Source organism: Panulirus ornatus, chromosome 43, assembly GCF_036320965.1.
Source record: "Panulirus ornatus isolate Po-2019 chromosome 43, ASM3632096v1, whole genome shotgun sequence".
Lineage (NCBI taxonomy): Eukaryota > Metazoa > Arthropoda > Malacostraca > Decapoda > Palinuridae > Panulirus > Panulirus ornatus.
The window spans coordinates 798,899-807,091 of record NC_092266.1 but is presented as its reverse complement, the minus strand read 5'-3'; the positions used below and the strand labels follow the sequence as shown (position 1 = coordinate 807,091).

Below are 8,193 nucleotides of genomic sequence, written 5' to 3'. Positions count from 1 at the left end.
TCACTCATATGTAGTTTTGCCAGGTTTCCTCCTAAATTTGTTCTCCATATTAGATTCATCATACGTCAACGTAACAACTTAAAACAGAGATGGTCACGAAGTGCAAAGATTAAAAATGATGAAAGGCTTTGATAATCTCGATCTAACAAATTACCTAAGGCTAGATCTTCTGATCTAAATCGTATTAATGGATGCAGTCTGGTGGGAAAACATTCTACCTTCACTGAGGCCAAGTGTTATTTGCTCAACCTAATTGTTAACATACAGACTGATGATTCCCCTGCAACTTCCATGGTATACACACTGACCAACTTGGCAAGTGGTACACCGAGTACAGCGCCACACCTCCTGACTCCTTCCCAACCCACATGATGAAGGTCATGGACAACTTGTATGACCGCTACCTAACATTACCTGGACCCAAGATGACATTAAAAATTATTGATAAATTCTATCTTGCTTGAGAGAACAAAATCTTTAATACTAAAGAATGATGGAAAGAAACAGCAAGATAATATCTTGGGGGATAAAGTGTGTCGATCACTGCAGACAAAATTGAGGATACAACATAGAATAGAGAATTTGTCTCTGATAATGCTCTTGCCTCCTCTGACGTCCACATTTTATCCACATAAACACAGTACGTTACTACAGTACATACAGTAATATCAGTCGTAACACTATGTATGTAGTCGTGATTACCGTAACATGTGAGTGGCAAGTTTGGATGACGTAACGTAACAATATCAGACTTCATCATTCTCAATAGTTTAGATGGATCATGTAATATTTGGCGTTGCTTCATGTTTTATCAGATGATAAAATGATGGTTGGCCTAATGACCTTCACAAGTCACTGGTCATTAAATCCAACACAACAACCAACCACTCAGGATGACCAAGAGGGAGCCACCTGGTGCAGACCAAGTGTACCAGCCTGGTGGAGAGGATCAACTGCTCCACCTCAGGATAAGAGCTGCTCAAGTTCTGTAGTGAAGGACACTCCAAGTGGCATGTGAAACTACCAGTCTTAGTTATAAACTACCGCCCGCCCGACCGGTGGGTGGCTGTGGCCAACATGAACCCAGGGGCTACACACACACACACACACACACACACACACACCGCCCACTGACCTGACCACCACCACTGTGACCTGACCACGTGTGGCATGTAGCTCATCCTTGGACAACATTAATCAAATACCTAGACAGAATTTTTATGTTACATAAAAGACATTTCTTGATAGGAAACATAAGAAATGATGACGAAAGATAAGGGACGCTATTACAGGTAAATATTTTGTTAAAATATGAAATACTCTTCCTCAAACTAGCTCCCTGTGCTGTATTTTCTTTTACATACCCAGAGGAAAATATATTCTGTGGTTAATCAATATAAATGTTTATGTTTAACAGGTTTTCTATTTCTGATAGTATTTCACTGATTCAGGTTTAAGGACCTTGGTCCTGAACAACCATTATAATGTAACACAATACATATTTACCATAAATAAATCATTTATCACAATAACCATTATGTTTGTACCAGATTCTTTAAGTCCTCAATCACGTTTGTTAATATATAAGGCATTTTTCCGCCACATTTCAATACATAACATATATCTACACGTGTGGAAATATATGTATATGTTTTTATAAATTTTTCTTTGGCTTTTATAATCAAGGTGTAAGATATCCGTCTGAAGAAATTACTAGATAATATTATAGGTTATGTGTGTGTGTGTGTGTGTGTGTGTGTGTGTGTGTGTGTGCGTGTGTGTGTGTGTGTGTGTGTGTGTGTGTGTGTGTGTGAGCGCACATAGGAGTGAAAACATATTTTACACTTACAAGGTTAAGAGACGGGGCAACAGGAGTGTACAAATCCTTCCTCAAAAGACTCACGTGATAATGATTAAAGTAGTACACACACACACACACACACACACACACACACACACACACACAGAGCGGCGCCAGGCTGGAGGCGGGGCATCGTGACGTCACAGGCAAGTCCCTCCCCCCGCCAGATCCAAACATGTGTTGTGTCTGGTGATGGCGGTTCAAGATTTCCCACATTTATATTGATCTTTACATTATCATCCACTCCCAAAGTCACCTGGCATTCTTGTGTTTCAACAACAGACGTGATATATGCAACACCAGGCAAACATTGTACCATTATCTGATAGGTTAATTGGTGCACAATCAAGAACCAGTGAATTTCATCGCCGCCATAAGTAAGTAAGGAAGGTGACTTTAATGATGATAAATACGACCTGGTATGGCTGTGTCTACACACTACCGCCATCTGGTCAACATTGTAGATACCAACCTTTAAACTGTGACATTCAACCACAAGGTTTAAGGTCGTTCATGAAAACGCGAACTTAAAATCTATCCATTTAAATCTACCATTCATCAATAAACATTTAAACGCCGTCATTTGAACGTAAACCTTCCAGATGCGTTATTTTACCAGAGTCCTTTAAGATACGTCATATAAACACAAAACTTAAATGTACGTTAAGCTTGTGCAAACCATCATTGAATCTCAAACTTTTAAATTAGAATTGTAATGAAACTGCAAACTTTTAACTCTGTCAAATTACAGACATTGTACAAAATGATTCACTTAATTGACAAATTTTAATGTCAGTTAATTTAACGATATACTTTGTGATTCATCTCTGAAACACAAACCTTTAAACTTTGTCTCTAGAACTGAACACAACCATTAAGTTTCATAACTGGAATGGAAATTTGGATAATCTATCAAAATTCGTCATATAACGCGAACTTTTAAATCCTTCCATTCAGTTGGGCCGTTACTTGCCTGGCTGCCATTCATAATATGTCCTTTTATATTGTATGTTGACTACGCTCTCATTCATTCGTCATTTGGATCGTCTCACTGATATTCCATTCATAAACTTCATTCCTGCAGCTTATTTTTGACCGGCATGTTGCTTCCTCAAGGTTTATAATTCTTTGTGTATTTAATAATAGAAGATTCAATGATATTTCTCGTGGTACTGGAATTAGAGTTAATAATGCCATCTCAGTTATTAACTTTAACTCCAGTACCACGAGAAATATCATTGAATCTTCTATTACTGAATACACAAAGAATTATAATCTTAATATTAGTGATGGTCTATACAAATTGGATAACTTTAATGTTGATAAAATTTGTAAACAATTCACCTTCTTGTCCACATAATAAGTTTATGATACGCTTGTTGTCTGTCTTGGACGATCACTTGTTTACCATATGGCGTCCTAGCTACGTCTCTTCGTTGTATATCAACTGACTGTTATATTTCTCTCTTGTGTCTCCCCTGATGATGTGAGTTTTACACGAAAGTGCACTTGGGAACTTATCGTGTTTATTTTCCCCGTGGACTCATAAAAATATACTTGATCACGTGCAAAATTGTGATCCTTTTCAATATATATATATATATATATATATATATATATATATATATATATATATATATATATCCTTCAGTATGTTTACTTTCGATAATGAGGAACAGAAGAAGGAGCCAAACAAGTAAATTTCGTCAAGGACATCTCTCTTTTCTTAACGCTGCCTCGCAAAGATTTTCATTAATTCAGATTGAAGAAACAGACGAATTTTCTATTGTCTGGTTGGCTCAGTGGTAGAGCGTGAGTCTGACACACTCAAGGTCGTGGGTTCGAGACCCACACCAGACATAATTTTTGTCTTTATCTTTTATCATTTTGTCCGCATCACATGTGCGCAACATTCAGTATGTTCGTCCAACGTTATAGTGAAGATCTTCACAATAAATTGGGATTTCCGACCTTATCTGAAAGGGTCAGGTCCACCAAGACGTCCTTGAAATCTTCCAGAAGCTTCTGGCGATCCTCCTCCAACTGCTGGGCACATCAGAGTTAACATGGGCCGGACATCGGTTGTGGAACGACTTAATCTGCTTCCGGTAGTTAGCAGGGATGATAATGAGGGCTCTGACCTCATACCAGGTCATCTTAGTTCCAGTCTATTGTTTAGTTCCAGTCTATTGCAACGACAATAAAAAAGTAAAACTCATTTCTTCGTGGAAAATTGAGAGGAAAACAGGACAGCAACATGGAGATTTACCCTCTGGTTATTTTGCCGGCTAGTCGGCAACGGTCGGTCAAACACTATTTTTCCGTGGTAATCTCAGTGCTTTATATAATACTATGTCATAAAATATGTTCTTGGGGGCGTAGCTCAGTGGTAGAGCACTCGCTTGGCATGCGAGAGGCCCCGGGTTCAAACCCCGGCGCTTCCATTTTTGTTATTTGGGAAATTCATTGTTTTCAGTCTTTATATATATATATATATATATATATATATATATATATATATATATATACATATGTATATCGACCGATCAGAGAAGTTAAGCAACGTTGGGTCTGGTTAGTACTTGGATGGGTGACCGTCTGGGAACACCAGATGCTGTTATCCCTGGGGATTGGGAAGAAAGTATACTTGCCTCGTATTCCCTGCGTGTCGTACAAGGCGACTAAAAGCGGATGGAGCAGAAGGCCGGAAATCCTTTACTCTCGTTTTCAATTTTTCAAAAGACGGAACAGAGAAGATATAAAGATATTGTAAAGATGTAACTAATATAAGATATAAGAATGAATGGAAGATACGGATGTAGCTGAAACAAGGAGTAATGAAGATTAAGGTGTAATGAAAATTATTTTGTAGAAGTACCAGGAGAGATTGAGTACAGAATGGAAAAAGGTGAGAACAATGGAGGTAAGGGGAGTGGGGGAGGAATGGGATGTATTTAGGGAAGCAGTGATGGCTTGCGCAAAAGATGCTTGTGGCATGAGAAACGTGGGAGGTGGTTTGATTAGAAAGGGTAGTGAGTGGTGGGATGAAGAAGTAAGAGTATTAGTGAAAGAGAAGAGAGCGGAATTTGGACGATTTTTGCGGGGAAAAAATGCAAATGAATGGGAGATGTATAAAAGAAAGAGGCAGGAGATCAAGAGAAAGGTGCAAGAGGTGAAAAAGAGGGCAAATGAGAGTTGGGTGAGAGAGTATCATTAAATTTTAGAGAGAATAAAAAGATGTTTTGCAAGGAGGTAAATAAAGTGCGTAAGACAAGGGAGCAAATGGGAACTTCAGTGAAGGGGGCTAATGGGGAAGTGATAACAAGCAGTGGTGATGTGAGGAGATGGAGTGAGTAATTTGAAGGTTTGTTGAATGTGTTTGATGATAGAGTGGCAGATATAGGGTGTTTTGGTCGAGGTGGTGTGCAAAGTGAGAGGGTTAGGGAAAATGATTTGGTAAACAGAGAAGAGATAGTAAGAGCGTTGCGGAAGATGAAAGCCGGCAAGGCAGCAGGTTTGGATGGTACTGCAGTGGAATTTATTAAAAAAGGGGGTGACTGTATTATTGACTGGTTGTTAAGGTTATTTAATGTAAGTATGATTCATGGTGAGGTGCCTGAGAATTGGCGGAATGCTTGCATAGTGCCATTGTACAAAGGCAAAGGGGATAAAAGGGTGTGCTCAAATTACAGAGGTATAAGTTTGTTAAGTATTCCTGGTAAATTATATGGGAGGATATGGATTGAGAGGGTGAAGGCATGTACAGAGCATAAGAATGGGGAAGAGCAGTGTGGTTTCAGAAGTGGTAGAGGATGTGTGGATCAGGTGTTTAATTTGAAGAATGTATGTGAGAAATACTTAGAAAAGCAAATGGATTTGTAAGTACCATTTATGGATCTGGAGAAGGCATATGATAGAGTTGATAGAGATGCTCTGTGGAAGGTAATAAGAATATATGGTGTGGGAGGCAAGTTGTTGGAAGCAGTGAAAAGTTTTTATCGAGGATGTAAGCCATGTGTACGTGTAGGAAGAGAGGAAAGTGATTGGTTCTCAGTGAATGTAGGTTTGTGGCAGGGGTGTTTGATGTCTCCATGATTGTTTAATTTGTTTATGAATGGGGTTGTTAGGGAGGTGAATGGAAGAGTTTTGGAAAGAGTGGCAAGTATGCAGTTGGCTGTGGATGAGAGAGCTTGGGAAGTGAGTCAGTTGTTGTTCGCTGATGATACAGCGCTGGTGGCTGATTCATGTGAGAAACTGCAGAAGCTGGTGACTGAGTTTGGTAAAGTGTGTGAAAGAAGAAAGTTAAGAGTAAATGTGAATAAGAGCAAGGTTATTAGGTACAGCATGGTTGAGGGTCAAGTCAATTGGGAGGTAAGTTTGAATGGAGGAAATGTGGAGGAAGTAAAGTGTTTTAGATATCTGGGAGTGGATCTGGCAGCGGATGGAACCATGGAAGCGGAAGTGAATCATAGGGTGGGGGAGGGGACGAAAACTCTGGGAGCCTTGAAGAATGTTTGGGAGTCGAGAACATTATCCCGGAAAGCAAAAATGGGAATTTTTGAAGGAATAGTGGTTCCAACAATGTTGTATGGTTGCGAGGCATGGGGTATGGATAGAGTTGTGCGTAGGAGGGTGGATGTGCTGGAAATGAGATGTTTGAGGACAATGTGTGGTGTGAGGTGGTTTGATCGAGTAAGTAATGTAAGGGTAAGAGAGATGTGTGGAAATAAAATAGAGTGTGGTTGAGAGAGCAGAAGAGGGTGTTTTGAAATGGTTTGGTCACATGTAGAGAATGAGTGAGGAAAGATTGACCAAGAGGATATATATGTCAGAGGTGGAGGGAACGAGGAGAAGTGGGAGTCCAAAGTGAGGTGGAAAGATGGAGTGAAAAAGATTTTGAGTGATCGGGGCCTGAACATGCAGGAGGGTGAAAGGCGTGCAAGGAATAGAGTGAATTGGAACGATGTGTTATACCGGGGTCGACGTGCTGTCAGTGGATTGAACCAGGGCATGTGAAGCGTCTGGGGTAAACCATGGGGTAAAATCAATAATTTGAGCAGTCACTCTTATCCCCTTTGCCTTTGTACAATGGCACTATGCACGCATTTCGCCAATCCTCAGGCACCTCACCATGAATCATACATACATTAAATAACCTTACCAACCAGTCAACAATAGAGTCACACCTTTTTTTAATAAATTCCACTGCAATACCATCCAAACCTGCTGCCTTGCCGGCTTTAATCTTCCGCAAAGCTTTTACTACCTCTTCTCTGTTTACCAAATCATTTTCCCTAACCCTCTCACTTTGCACACCACCTCGACCAAAACACCCTATATCTGCCACTCTATCATCAAACACATTCAACAAACCTTCAAAATACTCACTCCATCTCCTTCTCACATCACCACTGCTTGTTATCACCTCCCCATATATATATATATATATATATATATATATATATATATATATATATATATATATATATATATATATATATATATATATATATATATATATATATATATATATATATATATACATATATATATATATATATATATATATATATATATATATATATATATATATATTATATATATATATATATATATATATATATATATATTATACATTATTGATGTCTCTCGCGTTAGCGAGGTAGCGCAAGGAAACACGAAAGAATGGCCCAACCCACCTACATGCACATGTATATACATAAACGCCCACACACACACATATACATACCTATACATTTCAACGTATATATACACATACATGCACAGACATATACATATATGCACATGCACATATTCATACATGCTGCTTTCATCTATTCCATCGCCACCCCGCCACACATGAAATGACAACCCCCTCACCCCGCTTGCGCGCAAGGTAGTGCTGGGAAAAGACAATAAAGGCCAAATTCGTTCACACTCAGTCTCTAGCTGTCATGTATAATTCACCGAAACTACAGCTCCCACAGGCCCCACAAAACTTTCCGTTGTCTACCCCTGACGCTTCGCATGCCCTGGTTCAATCCATTGACAGCACGTCGACCCCGGTATACTACATAGTTCCAATTCACTCTATTCCTTGCACGCCTTTCACCCTCCTGCATGTTCATGCCTCGATCACTCAAGGTCTTTTTCACTCCATCTTTCCACCTCCAATTTCTTTTCCCACTTCTCGTTTCCTCCACCTCTGAAACATATATTCTCTTTGATTTTGATTTTGATGATTTTTTTTTGAGAAGTTTATCAAAACCAGACTTTACCAACAAGTCCAACAATTTACCGATCGCTTTCAGTTCGCTTATACGAGAAATCGA

General features: G+C 39.2%; 1 non-coding gene across 1 annotated transcript; it reads left to right on the top strand.

Moving 5' to 3' along the window:
- Positions 1-3,649: 3,649 nt before the first annotated feature.
- Positions 3,650-3,721, top strand: TRNAV-GAC (transfer RNA valine (anticodon GAC)). The gene has a single exon. It is a non-coding gene; the product is annotated as a tRNA-Val (tRNA).
- The last annotated feature ends 4,472 nt before the right edge of the window (positions 3,722-8,193 follow it).